At 32.6% G+C, this 12709-nt stretch overlaps 1 protein-coding gene across 1 annotated transcript in view; it reads left to right on the top strand.

The window, feature by feature from the left end:
* The first annotated feature begins 3114 nt into the window (after nt 1-3114).
* Nucleotides 3115-12709, top strand: part of LOC140141952 (uncharacterized) — a 121512-nt gene continuing 111917 nt past the window's right edge. Inside the window, exon 1 of the mRNA XM_072163846.1 lies at nt 3115-3272. The gene's annotated coding sequence lies outside the window, so the exon portion shown is untranslated. The remainder of the gene's footprint in view (nt 3273-12709) is intronic.

The raw sequence follows: 12709 nt of genomic DNA on the forward strand, positions 1-12709 counted from the left end.
TTGATACCAAAAACAGCATTATTGACGACCCCTTGACCTCACTGTGCGACTGTACATATGTTTGTATCAAACCCACAAAAGCAAGCTTAATATGTTCTTTGTTCAAGCACATGAATGATGTGCTTCCCTGAACGATTGAGTTGGTTCACTCACTGCACACGCTACATTTAGGTATGAACATTCATGGATTACATGGCCTAGCGTAAGCGTGACTGCTGTTTTAGATTATAATTAGGATATATTGACAATATTAAACTTTACTTTAAAACAGTTGAAGTGAAGATGAATTTCCTATAGATCAACGGATTCAGATCGAATGGTTCTTTGCCGAGACAAAGTCGGACAAACTCACCCAATCAAAGTTTAAGGAACATTTGAATGTAAATTATGCACCCAGCCGAAATACAATCCAGTAACTAGTGCAGAAATTCCTTTCAAATGGATCTGTTCATAATCTACCTCAGGCAGGACGTGGAAGAACATGAAGATCGGCTACAAACATCGATGTCATACGAAGAGCGGTATGTCGACTTTCAATAGAGAATATTCCACGTACCGTGTACAACTGTTCATCAGAAAAGATCTTAAGCAGTTTCCATATAAAATCCGGATAAAACACGGAATGAAGATTACGTATTGAAAACAAATAAACAAACAATCAAACAAACATAGCAAAATTAACCAAAACAGATTTTAAAACGATAACACGTTATGTTGTGTTATCACGTCTCAAATGACGAGACTTATTTTGCGTTTATAAAAGTGGGTTTTACGGTACACGGTAGATGTCCGTTAATTTCATGCCAAAGGGTTGTGACCACATAGAAATGTTTGGTATCAGTACAAAAGAATTATCTACATACTGTGCAAATTTGTAACATCACTATTAACCCAACACAAAGTTTACAATGTTAAGTTACTTTTGGGACACCCTGTATATTAATATTTCTGTTATATTATTATTTTGCTCTATTTCACGCATACATTTTTAGCAAAGCTAAAAGAGCTTAGATTCATTCAGAATTCACAACATAAAATGGTAATTTCTTCAAAGCTCATTGGGCGGACAAACTAAAATGCTAGTAACCATATACGATGGACCAGATTTTACTCTCTATCTGCTACATTTGAAGCTGTTCCATATTTTTATCTTCAGTATGAAGATATATAGTACACAAACTCAATTGGTTATAACACCTTTTGTTTGAGGAAACCTTTGACTTGAAATTATGTCTATTTTGGGCATGTCTTTTTTGCGTAATGCAATTTACCAATTTTCGCATCGGCCAAAAAAAGTGGATTGATTCGTAGACTTAAAGGTCATTCCTGGTCTTTTTAAATAAAATTTGGCACAAATGATTTTAATGGTGGTAACTATTTATTCAACTCTAAAACTATGATGGGGGGAGCAACCTTGCCATAATGTTTTTTCATCCATGATTGTCTTCATGGGTTAAGTGAAGACGCGATGTAAGTATACCAGCTTAAAAAAGCAATCAGTGGGTATAGAGATGGTTGGACCCGGGACCACAGAATGCACTTGGAAGTGTTTATATTCAACTTTTAAGCAGAACGTATGGGAGAAATTGTATTTGTACTTTTAAATTAAATGAAATATTACATCTGTATTTTAATTAACATTGGGTTCGCAGCAAACACAAACATGTTTTTAAAAGGTTTATCACAGTTTGGGTTTGGGTTCAGATAAAAACGTTTTAATAACATTAAATGTCGGATTATATAAAGGTCAGGGAAACGTTTTAAAACGTTTTATTTAGTTTCTTAAATAATATTATGTTATAATACTTGCAGTAAGTTATCAACAAATGTTTTTGAATGTTATGAAAACATTTTATAATCTCTATATTGCCTTTATATAACCCGACAATTAAACGTTTTCTGGCAACCTTTAACAAATGATGTCGAAAACATTTTGTGTTTGCTGGGTTAGATCGTACAGTACTTTATTGTTTTGAAAATGAGGTTTAACAAATCACGGCACCCAGAAAGAACCCCTTTCTCCCAGTTTAATTAATAATTAAGATAAAAAACACTCATTCATGTCAATTCTATATTTGTATTTATTTATTTATTTATTTATTTATTTATTTATTTATTTATTTATTTATTTATTTATGTATTTATTTATTTATTTATTTATTTATTTATTTATTTATTTATGTATTTATTTATTTATTTATTTATTTAATTAATTATTTATGTATTTATTTATTTATTTATTTATTTGATTATTTCATTCGGTTAAACCCATAGGCGTAGATACCGGGGGATCACTTTTTTACCAGGGGGATGGTCCATACAATCATCCCCCCTTGTTTACGCCTGTCATGTGGATTCCTGGTGAAATCAACCTCATATTTGGCCTTTTTTGCCCCCAAAAGTGCAATTTTTTCCGCGGTTGGCCCGAATTTATTCTACTTTTGCACCATATTTCGTCATTTTAGCTTCACAATGGCAATTTTTTTCGCGCGCGCATTTGTACCGTAAACTAAAATCTCTCGCCAAAAGGTGCTGGATTCCCTATACTTCAAGAATTTTTTTCCAACCCCATCCCCCATGTCAAAAAGAAATCTACGCCACTGGTTAATTCAGGCAAATACCATTAGTGCTCAAAGGCTACTAACTTAAAGTCATACTCCCACCAAATAAGACGTGACTGGGATATGGGAAGACTTCCGATTTTAGAAGAAAACCGGACCAGCCGGAGAAAATTCTTCGAGGTCAAGCATAGATCGGAAACCAAACTCACATGTACAACGCGGGGAATTAAAATCCACAGTGGTAAGAAGAAGCGGTGTGAAGACCACTACACTAACATATCTTTCCATAATCAACAATGTATTTCATAAAGTAGGTAATCTGCATTGAACGATATCTGTCTATTTTTGAATTTAAATAATTCATTCATCATTGATACCATTTATCACCGACAGCCGCAAATCATTTAAACAAATATAATATGGATTTTATACCAGCAGATGATGTGACTACAATCGAATTCTGATTTTGTGTAAAACGTCAATGACGCGACGGATATCACTAAGTAGAATGACGTCGCTTTATTAAGGGAAGCGCAAACCACGTGATTTAAAGTGAATGTTGGACACCGTGGCAGTAGCACTTCCACTCTAATCATAGACTTTGAAAGACGGTCGTAGTAATATTGCTGCACTGCGCGATCTTCTATGGACCAAATATATTATATGCGAATTTAAGTTAGCCCCTCCAACCGCAAAACTTATTGGAGCAAGGTAAGGTGTATTCATAATTATCTTTTGTTGTTTTATTTATTTAAAAATGTTGTTCTTATGTTCGGTTTGTATAGTTTTGATCAGTTAATGGTTGCATATTTTTTAATGTAAATTAAGTTTGCTAAAAGTAAGTTAACTTTGGCAGGATGCGATTAGAATTCATTTTCGACTTTAAATAAGTATATGTTTATACGGGTCATTAAGGGACCTTTGGATGTACTGAACGTTTATGACGATGGCTAAACTTAGGTTTTACACCCACGTGCATAACAATCTTTACTTCAGATGGAAAAAAAAACATTGTATCTAAAGTAACATACTAGATGCGCTCCGTATGCTATTAAAAAACATTATATTGGAAATTTGGAGAAACCTGTCGATAACATGTGCCGTTCTCAATCAGTTAAGCGCGACTTAAGACAAAGCGAATGTGTGTAAATTTGATTAATAATGATTTTTGAACTGCCTGGATATTTATTTGAACCCATTGTAAAAAAAAAAAATTGCCTAAAACAAGTTTTGTAAAAATAGCACAATGAACAGGAACTGATTACAGAAGGTGTCGGTAGAAATTTTGTTTGCACATCATTCTGAATATACGATGTAAACAGTGGACACGTTGAAGTATTGGCAAAAGTCATGTTTTGGTAAAAGAAAGCAGAACATATTACAACTAAAATGTTACTTTGTAATAATATTATGTGGTTTGAAACCAAATATTTTCCTTATACTTTTTTCGTTGCCATTTTGCAAACCTAGTCAGCCGATAATTGTTTACCACCTACAAATGTACCACGTAACATATAAGCAATAGTATTTCAAGAACAATATCGATGCAATTGATGTCCTTTTTATATTAACTGTCACAACTTACTTTGAATCTGATTATGATTGACAGAAATGACCACAAACAGATAACGGAATAAATAGTATAGTACTCAATGTCAAACAAGACTACAACGCAAAACTAATTGACGATTATATATACAGTTTGCAACTTTCCAAAAAATATTAAATAAACAAAACAAAGAAAATACTCGTTGCAAAATTCCGGCCACTAAAATACACAGTAAAAAATATAGATTGTTACCACCTTGCGCCTGTTTGGAAGTCAGGGATAACCTCTTAGCCACGTTAAGTGGCAATACAATACATTTCGGTGACTTTACCTATTGACGATCTCCGAAGCAACAATATGAACTTGTATTTACTTAATCTGATTGGAAGGTTTTTCTATGTGTATACGTCTTTACTTCCAAAAACGACGATAGAAAATATACGTTAAAGTTAAGCCGTACATCATACATAAATATAGGCAACAACCTCATTCAATGCCTTTTATAAGACTCCAGTGATCATAATTATCTTCACTCCCTCCTAACAACGTTGTTTCTAAACAGTAAAAACAAAAGAATAATAAATCGGTGATGCAGATGTGGGAGAAAAATTAACTTGAAATCCAGTTTTTGGTGATCATTGAGTGTTCAAAAAATCATAGTGGTAGTAGTAGTAGTAGTAGCAGTAGTAGTATTAGTATTAGTAGTAGTAGTAGTAGCAGTAGTAGTAGTAGTAGTAGTAGTAGTAGTAGTAGTAGTAGTAGTAGTAGTAGTAGTAGTAGTAGTAGTAGTAGTAGTAGTAGTAGTAGTAGTAATTGTAGTAGTAGTAGTGGTGGTTATTATTATTATTATTATTATTATTATTATTATTATTATTATTATTATTATTATTATTATTATTATTATATTATTATTATTATTATTATTATTATTATTATTAGTGTTATTATTATTATTATTATTATTATTATTATTATTATTATTATTATTATTATTATTATTATTATTATTATTATTATTATTATTATCATCATCATCATTATTATTATTACTTTGTCTTTTATTGGTGCATTTTGTGCGTCTTCTTTAAGCAGTTCAGTCAAAGTTCCGGAACTGTGAAAATAATTTCACTCTTAAAAGTTACCAATTATAAGTAACTACAGAATAATGAATTGTGAGCTTTAAATTCTGGAATTGAAACAATAGTCGCACTGCCAAAAATAGGATTTAAAAAATTCCAGAATTTACACAATATTCTCAATGTCAAAATTTACAAATTTTGGCATTGGGAACATTCTAATAAATAAAGAAAGGAAAAAAAAAGAAATTATTAAATAAATAATAATACCTTAATAAAATGAGTGAATATATAAATAAATATAATGGAAGAAAAAGGTAAAACTCCCGTGTCAGAAAGTAGGAATATATTGACATTAGTGGCGCGCTCCCACTGGGTGTGTCTGGGAAGTAAGATACATTCAACTGCATGTGTGAAGGATTTTTAATACACTTATAGGCTATGGACACTGAGTTAAAGGGGAGTTATGCATTGTAACATTGAGGTTTTCAAATGACTTGTTACTTATTGTTTCATATCCGTCATTTCAGTCAATTAAAGCTGTGCAATAATGTTGAGGAGTAAAATTTCCAAACTGCATGCCAAAAATGGCTTGCATCCCTTAATTGCTGATCCCCTCTTTCAACCTACCAAGCAATATTTACCCCTCCCCTTTGCTCATGAAAAATGTTTGGGATCCTAATATGTGAACCTTAAAATGGTCTAGTTATATAAGATGGGCATTTTGCAAATTTGAATGTTTGTGTGTACAATTTTCAAAGCCAGGGTTACAAAGACACAAAATTGCTCCAAAAACGATAGCAATTAGAGGACAGGGTTTGAAAAATGAGGGAAATTAAGGGGTCAAAATACGGGCTGTCCCAAATGACAGATAGTGAAAAATTCACTGACTTACTAGAATTTGAGTATCATGATTATTTCGTTGAGCACATTTGTTGCCAAGATAGCAAATCATTATTATTAGTAAACAGTAGTAATTGAGTCAGCATCATTTAACGTTTATAATATACATTATCCAGGTTGCCGTGTTCCTTCCTTTCTAAATTTCACCCGATGTATGTCCTTTCATGAACAAGACACTTCCACTTGATGTATTGAATTTATTAAACAAATAATAATGATCCGTCAGTTTGGACTTTATATTTGCGAGCATCATCATGGTTATAGAACGAAATTAAGCGTGAAACCGTTCGATTATTTTGTGTTAATTGTTAAACACACGGGTAATAATGAATAACGAGCGTCCGTTACGTAGAAGCGACACCTGTGCGCAGTATCTCCATAGTGAAGAAAGTATAACGATTATTAATTGACTTGAATGTAAAATAATTAGCACATGCATTGAAAGCTCTGCTTTAGAGCTCGGATATCAATGTTCTTTTTGCTCATAGTAAAAGTAAGTATTAAATCACAAATTGATTAGATGACATTCAACTGAAAATCATAAAATCTTCTCGATTTTGTAAAAAATATCGAAACATTTTCCCTATACTAGAGTCATTGCAGATCAATTCCATCTCAAACTGTAATATATTGATCCTGATAAATGAAACAATATTTTTTCAAACACCAAAAAACTAATTTTACTCAATTCCAACACCTTTAAGGATATAGTCTCAAGTGTTGTAACTTCATATATATTAATACCATCTCCACTTTAAATTACATGTCATCAGATATGAATTTCGTATGAAGTGTAAGAAGTGCATGGACATGAGACATTCTCATTGTCCAATTTTAGGTTAATAAATGCGTATCACTTGTTGAGAGGGAAATTGTACAAACTTATGCACGCGTACTGAGATGTTGATGCGTCTAATTTACGAGCCCAAGCATCAACCTGCAAGAAAAAATAACGCGTCCTAAAACACTACGCGAACTACGTGGAGTGCCGCCCATGTAATTATACAATATCTATGCACGGCTAGTAATTTACTGACGTTTGCTCTGATTGGTTCTCACTATCTAGGAATGTATGAAGGTTTGTTAAGGGCTGGGGTATGAACGTTTGGACAGTATTTATTTTGGGACATTAGAGCACATCAGACATATCGAATTGCATTCTGAATATGAAGAATGTCATTCTGATATCAAATAATTTTGATTTTTGAAATTCGCAATTTAATACACATTTTATGGCAAATCATTAAAATTGATATTTTGATATTTAACAGTACTTGAAGTAAACTTTATAAATCTGATGATTTATACTTAAAGTGTATGTAGGTGGGATGAAAAGCCGACGATCAATTGAAAATTTTGACCTTTCGTATTGAAGATATGGATTTTTTTTCCCAAAACACCAAAAAAAATTAGGTCTTTTTGGGAAAAAATTCCATATCTTCAATATGAAAGGTCAAAATTTTCAATTGACCGTCGGCTTTTCCTCCTGCTACATACACTTTAAGAATATATCATTAGATTTATATAATTTACTTCGAGGACTGTTATATATCAAAAATTTGAAAAATATCAAATTTTTATAATTTGTCATAAAATTTGTATTATATTGTGATTTTTAAAAATGAAAATTATTTGATATCAGAAAGACATGCTTCGTATTCAGAATGCAATTCGATAGGTCTGAGGTGCTCTCATGTCCCACAAAATACACTGTCGAAACGCAATAAACGCTCATTTTGGATCCCTTAAATAATCTGCACAAACAATTGTAGCTGGACACTTTTCTTCAAAAATTAATTGTGCACTACGAATTAACTAACAAAGTAAGACATTTCATTACAGATAGCTTGTGTGTAAGACATGTAGATTGAAGTACTGTGGCGAAATTGTTATGAAAGTACATATATTTATTTAGTTTGATATTTCCACTAGATTTGATTTGTAACAGACGCATTTTCTACAAATGTGTGTACGAGGATGTCATGCAGACACTCACATAATTATTTGCGCACAAGCTATTGTTCAAATAAAGACTTCTCAAAATATATATTGTTCAAAATAAAGTCTTCACAAAAAGTAACAAAACGTGCGTCTTTAGCTTCAGAACTAAACCCCCTTAAATAATGACCATTATTCAAAAATAGGTAATTGTATTACAAATCCGTAAAATGCGATGGAAGCAGAATTTATTTCTGCTCATTTTGACACCTCATTTGCAGCAATTGACTAAATATTGACGTCACAGCGTACATTAAATCAATGTAACTCAAGATTTCAAAGTTGCAGTGAATTGTATTGATTTTGTATTCAGTGTAATGGAAGAAAATCTGTGTATCGATAGCTGAGTGTTTTTGTATTGTAAAAATTAATATGTAAGTGCAACTTTCAAATCTGGACCTCACTACATAAAATTGACCGGTGTCTTATTGTTTTCTGGGCTATCGTATCAAAACACGCATAAATAAATTCTGCTTCCAACGCATTTTACAGATTTGTAATACAATAGCCCCTTTTTGAATAATGACAATTATTTAAGGGGGTTAGTTACTTTTTTGAGATGTTTATTAATCGTATTCACAATGTTTTAACATAGAATGAAAGGTGCTTTATGTTCGTGGCCAATTTCGTTCCATTTTAAAAACACATCAGTATTTTTTAAAGAAAGAAAAAACGAACAAAAACGCTGGACTTACAGCGATCTATTATGGTTATTAAGGGGGTACTACACCCCTCGATAAATTTGTGTCTATTTTTTTTCATTTTTCTCAAAAACAAAAAGTTATGTATATTATAGGGGCAAGGAATCCAATTACTACACTGGAATTTAAGTGACCCAAGACAAGCGGTTTGTTATTTATGATCAGAAATAAGGTACCGCTAGGATGTACCTCGTTTCCTATCACATATACTGAACCGCTTGTCTTGGGTCACTGACATTTCAGTGTAGTAATTGGATATCTTGCCCCAATAATATACATAACTTTTTTACCAGTGTATAATTATTTTGTGAGAAAAATGCAAACATAGTCACAAATTTACCATATGGGTGTAGTACCCCCTTAAACAGACGCATTATGACATGTAACATCCGTCATTATCTTCGTGCTGGATTCACATTTACTGCAGGTTAATAGTTCTGAAGCTCTAGACATTTACTGTAACGGCTATGTTACTTTTTGTTAAGTTTTTAGATTCATTCCCTTCCTACCCATATTTTCCTCTTTCTGCTTCTTCTTATTTTAACGTTTGGTAATCACAGAACTAATTTGATTATACGTAACAACAAAATCAAGAACATAGAAAGAAAAACAAAGTCATGTCTTTCTCTTCCGCACCACAATACTCTTACTTTTTGCCCATTTTTGCGAATTATGGCAAGACAGTGATAAAAACTTTCATTGCCAGCATACCCTAATTCACCATTTAAGCCGACAAGTAGCAATAGAAACGAAGAAGAACAAACAGGGAACACCAAATCTATCCTTTTCTACTCCTCTCTAACCTCTTCCTCCTCCCACTGCCACCATTACTCTATTCCTCTTTATCCTCCTCCTCCCACCACACTTCAACTTAGTCTTCTTTGTGGCAAACATACGAGATACCTTACGACATCCTTGCCCTGGATGTCATCATTTTGAAAAACAATTCAAACCTTGTCACGGTAAACAATAACAAGCACTTTTTACGGACAAGGCCAAACGAACGACAGCTTTCTTCACCATTTTTTGTATTTTCCGGTTAGTGGTCAGTGAGTTATTGTTATATATTATGTATAATGTTATACGCTGGCGAAGTGATGTATTAATCGGATTAACTACCATAGGAGTAGTTGAAAACAATTTGTTTTAATATACCGCACTGCACTGGTACGTTCACGAGGCATTGAACCATATCATGCTAATCACTCGCACCTGTAAGATAAGTATCTTTGAAAAGAGCGGTTCAATCTATAATTGCAGACATACACTGGCAATATTAGTGCAACCTGCTTGTAGAGCAGCGCGATGAATTAAAATTGTTTCACCTATTTCTATGGTAGTTAATCCGACTATTACATCACTTTGCCAGCATATATAATCTTCTTCACGTACATGACGTCATACAGTTAAAACCTGTAAACAGTGATAAGAACAAGGACACGAACAGCAGCTTCGTTTATTTCATTTTATTTTCTTTTTTTTTTTATGGCCTATGGTCAATGGCTTTTTACATGATCAAACTGTAATTACGCTATATAAATCCACGACTTATTTCTCTGCTTTTATTTTATTTATTTTTTTGATTTGTTTTGTTTTTTCTTTGTTTTCATTACTTGTTCTTTTAACTTCATATGCAATGCATTTTCCTTTTTCTCTACCTTTCAATTCTTTGTTTTCTTCTATTATTTGTTATTCCTTTTGTGTTTCCTATTATCTTAAACATAATGAAATACGAGGCACTGTAAAGTAGCAAACCCAAACATTAATATCACACCTTTTAGCTTTATTAAATTGCCTGTGGTCGGATTTACATTGTTCTCAAGTTAGTTATGTGGATTCCTTGAAAGCAGTCACTTAATTGAAATGCATGGGTAATAGAGAAAGTAATGCACAATCACGTTTTTGTTACGAAAATAGTTAATAAAGTTTCTATCACCGGCGTATGGAAATTGCAGAAGTACTTTATGGTGATCTTATATATCGTTATGAACACGGCAGAGTGCCGAATACGCAAAATTGCTGTTCTGCGAAAACGGCGTTTGAAATTCTTGGTACCATTCCATTCGTCCTTCTAAAAATTTAGAACATTCGTGAGCACTTATTTAAAATGTATATTATAGAAGTGAGTTTACACGAATTATTTGCAATATTTGCATATTCTGAAACAATCGATATATCCCTCAAATGTGTTTTAACAGCTATTCGGCTTTATGGAGTATCCAACTGTCTACCGCTGCGTAGAGAGTCGTATTCGGGGTCGAATACGCATTCAACTACGTGTAAACCATAGCACGCATTCTTGATTTGGGGCTTTTGTGTAGAAATTACTTGTTGTCCTAAGGTTATGTAGACTTAACTTGGTATATACGTTTTAAATAGTCACCCAAGTACTATTTAACAAAAACTCGAGGACTTTAAAGCAGAAATAACAATGTTGGACTATATTCTGCATATGATTTTCTAGGCTTCCCCTTTTCGAATTCACGGGGGCGCACTCACATTATTAAGCCATAGCGATATCATGTGGGGAATGTTTGTACCTAATTTGGTATCACTGGATAGAAGATATCTTCAGCTATACTTTGGTATCACATATATCAGTATAGGACATTTAATATAGAAAATTCGGGGTTTCCAGCTATACAATACTATTGATCACCCTGATTTCTACAGCTAAGAATACGATTCGTCTCTTTGCCAAATTCATTTATCGCACTTAGGCGCGATTCGTCCAAATCTAAATTTCAATAACTACGTCGGGGTGTAAGAGTTACCATTAATTTTTGTTGGAAATAAAAAGATAACCTAAAACATAATCATAAGCATACAAAAACTCAATTTGCACAAAGTTCTTGATTCCTCTCTCTAACGATATAATATAAAATCATATAGAAGTAATGTAATTTTATTTTTTAAACGAATAATGCAAATGATCTTATTCTATAGGGCCTGTCATACATTCTCATACTAAAGAATTGTAATTCATTGTGGATTTACTTTGAACATGATTGATAAATAAACGTTAATATCATGTAGTGTTGGCCTCCACACGTTGATGTAGTGCTTTTAATGTGCTCAAAGATCCGTTTTACTCCCCGTGATTGATTGGGTGTTTGCTTGGGAGCATCTGATCTTCGAACAGAAGTAAACCTTCATATTGAAATGCATGTGGACATAAAGCAGATTATATTGTCCGATTCCATAATAGAGTTTATCTTATCACAGTAACTCAACGCTGATTTTAGCTGATAAAATATATAGTTGTATTAACACGCAAAATTATATGTAAGGGTTATATATCATAATTAGAACTGTGCAATGGTTGAAAATAAATTAAACAAACAGGGACTATTTCTTGCATGGCATCTAAAAAGGGTGATTAAAATTACTGAAAAAAATAGCAAGATATATAGTCAAAATAGCGCACATATCAGAGTTACATGCAGAAATAACATGTTTTCTATCATTATTATATATGTAATGAAAATCCATCATCTGGATATTGATTTGCCCAACTTGCAGACGTATTCTTCTCAGTTCCCAAAAAGTGAGGGTACACTATAAGTTTATGTAACAATAAAGCCTCAGGTCATCATATATACTTTATTGAAATGTTGATCACTTGTGGATTGAAACTTCTACTATTATACGAAAATGATGTCTTTTCACTGTGAGAAACCCGTGCTTGAGATTACACATTTTTCCATTCAAAGTAAAAAAGAATTAGTGGTATTTAGCTAGTACTTATTTGTTTTATAATAATAATCAAAAATTCCAATAGAACTATTGACGGTTTCAGAAGCTCAAATGCTCTTAAAAAGCAGAGCCTTTACGCCGAGCCTTTACGCCTAGTTAACCTTGTATCAGCTTAAAATTGACATAATATGAATCACTGTTCATATATGTTTACTCGCATTAACT

The sequence above is a fragment of the Amphiura filiformis genome, chromosome 20 (genome assembly GCF_039555335.1).
Source record: "Amphiura filiformis chromosome 20, Afil_fr2py, whole genome shotgun sequence".
Classification (NCBI taxonomy): Eukaryota; Metazoa; Echinodermata; class Ophiuroidea; order Amphilepidida; family Amphiuridae; genus Amphiura; species Amphiura filiformis.